This window comes from Hordeum vulgare, chromosome 5H (genome assembly GCF_904849725.1).
Source record: "Hordeum vulgare subsp. vulgare chromosome 5H, MorexV3_pseudomolecules_assembly, whole genome shotgun sequence".
NCBI classification, from domain to species: Eukaryota; Viridiplantae; Streptophyta; class Magnoliopsida; order Poales; family Poaceae; genus Hordeum; species Hordeum vulgare.
This window is the reverse complement of record NC_058522.1, coordinates 154,834,373-154,837,439: the sequence shown is the minus strand read 5'-3', so window position 1 is coordinate 154,837,439 and position 3,067 is coordinate 154,834,373.

Below are 3,067 nucleotides of genomic sequence, written 5' to 3'. Positions count from 1 at the left end.
CGCGGCGGGCATCATACCCTCCGGGAAGAAGGCGGTCGTGGTCAGGGGATGGTCCGGTGGAGGAGGAGGCGGAGTGTGGAAGAAGCTGGAGGTGTGGGTTGTTAGGTTTGGGTGGGTGTGGGGGTTGTGCCCGGTGTGGGGGTGGGGAGCGTGGTGGGGCCGGGAGGTGGGTTGGTGAAGGCGCATGGCCTGGCGGCGGTGGGAAAAGAAGCTGTGGAGGAAGAAGGTGGGCTGGGAGTGGGTGGGTGCGCGATGGGGTAGGTGCATAGGAAATGGAAGTGGTGGGACGGTAGGTGGGGTGGGGTGAGGCTTTTGCTGCTCGGATCGAGGTGCGGGCAGTGTCGAAGTGTTAGCAAAATAAAAGATTTTTGCTAGCAGAATAAGGTGTTAAGGGGTGTTAGCAGAATAGACCCACCCTATATTCCGAGTGCCTAGATTTTCACCCATATTACCACCTTAGGGCACCAAGAGATTGGCCAAGGGTAACAATGCGGAAGCCGAAAACACCCGTGGTAGTATCTGTGAGGCAGCTGAAACCGACGACTCGAAATTTTCAGTATTAAAATGACCACACATGCGTTGTAATTAAAATTACATAGCATACCACGCAAAATTAAAATGGCATTGTATCATACAAGCACTTTTACAAGATAAGATTTTCAATAAAAGATTAAGTCTATGGAGCCTTGCGCTTCTACAGCCCAAGCACCTTTCATGGCAATGTAGAAGTCCAACTCCGGACGTCTATGCTCCTTGCCCGGTGGCGGTGGTGCGGTGGCCATATTGAAGGGCTCCACCTTTGGCTAGTGCATCATTGTCCTTGCAAAAGCCATTTGAGCTACCTCGATGCAGATAGAGCGCTTCATGACATCAATGTGGGGCACAACGGCAATCAGCTTTTGCACCAGGCAAAAATAGGTGGTAGGTGGCGGCTCTGTCGGCCAAAACCTGATGCAAAGACCTTTTATGGCTGGCTCCGTCATCTTGTGCAGGTCCATTAGATGTTTCAACTGATCGAAGACAAGCAGGGGTTGCTCGTGGGCTTGAAATTGCGCCTAGAAAAGCCTTTGCTGGACCACGCCCTCATGGGATTCATAGTGCTTCATAGCTTCCGCCGTACTCCTCGCGAGATCTGCAATCGCACCTGGAGAACTCCACATTCGAGTAAGTAATGTGAATCTTTGTCCGCCGAACATACACTGTAGTACGTACCTCTTACCATTTGCAATTTGCTTGATCTAATGGATCTCCTTCCGATGATCGCGTGCCTCCTTTTCTGCTTCTTGGAGTGCGGTAATTACCGAGGTTAGGTCGGAATAATTTTCTTTATTCTTTTGTTCAAGTGCCTCATTTTTTGTGACGGCTTCCTTGAGCTCTTGTTGGACCTCACTGACCCTGGCCTCAGACTTCTCGCTAGAAGACTTGGCCTATTTGGCCACCGCTCTTTGTTCGGCAGCCTCATGCTTGGCCTTATACAGTTTTGCTTTGAGACGCTCGACATCAGTAGCAACAACTATGATGGTCACGAAAATAAATCACACTTAGAAGACAAATTTATCAAAACACCTCACCTTCATGGGAAAACGAAGGCTTGAACACTTACCTTGTGCATCCTCAAACCGCTTGTTGATGTGGTCCAGCTCTTCTTTAGAAACCTTCAGTTTTCGGTTCATTTCCGCCAGCTCAACGGAGTTGGGGCCTGCGGCTGAAGTGGTGGCCTGTACATAAGCATTTTTAGACTTTCATAATTCCCATACTTTTCGGAATCCTCTACTAGGGTGTTTATTATCATCCTACCAGAGTCTTGGGGGCTACATGCAAGTTTTTTCGTACCATTTTGACCATCGCATGAGTTTTTTCTAACTCACATAGGGCTCGGGGGCTACTAAGCATAAGATTTCTTAGAAATAATACAAAAAACAGAATTACTTTGTCAAGGAAAAAGAGTATGCAGATTACCTTGATGCGTGCCTGCAACACGTCAAAAGCCTCTTTCAGGCCGCTGTCAACATACTGAATGCTTTTCAATACCGCACTCACATGAGTGCGACACTCTTTGGAAATGGAGGAGTCATTGAGATCCCTCAGGGTCGGCCACCCACTTCAGAATTGCTCCGTTCTGGACGGCTCCGGGTGGGGTGTAGTAGTCTCCCTTCATGGAGAAACTTCTACAGACGGTGAAAGAGATGGAGGGGCCTCCGGATATGTCCTTGAAGGATACCTAGTAGATCCGGACCCTCCTTCCTTTCTTGCTAGGAGGGATTCATCCTCCCGGTCCTTTGTGGACAAGGTGCCAGCATCGGCCATGATATCATCAGCCCCGACCTTAGTTTCCGGCTCAGGGGGACTTCTCGAGATACCACTTCCCCGATATCCTCGGTGGCAAGGGGATGTGTGTTGGGCGAGCCAGTTCTGCTTTTAGCCAGATTGGCTAGCAAATAATCCCCCTCCAATATCTGATCGGTGGGGAAGTCATGGTACGGGATGCAATACGAAAAACGGACCTAGTTGTTAAATCCATGACACTTAAAAGAATGGAGTGTTCATATTTTTCATAAGTACCTTCGTGCTCGGGGTTTCACCCTGTGGGTCCTCTCGGGACCAGTGCATCATCGTTAGAATCCTCGTCTCAGTTCGGGACATCTTCAAATAGGGTCGTGGAGGCCCTACGTTGCTTCTTTGGAGCCACGGGAGTTGGATCTCCCTCCGCTTCTTCGGACGCCGTCCTCGTCCTCGTATGGGAGGAGTCTCTCACCTCCTCCTCATCATCTTCTTCCTCTCCCTCTAGATTCGAGGGAGCCAGCATCTTTTCGAACCTAGTGTCTGGTGAACCCTTGGATGGAAGACCCTCTCGTATCTTTTTCTTCCCTTTCTTCTGCTCCTCCTTCTCCCTTGGAGCCGTGTACGGTTTCTTGACCAGCATGGACGCCAACAATAGCGTCATATTTTCCTCGAGCAAAGGTGTCACACAGTTGATCTGCTCAGACTTTTTCACCCAAACCTACAAGCACGTAGAAAGAAGAAATGAGTACCTTGTTAAAAGGAAGGGATGAAAACTAAGGATGTG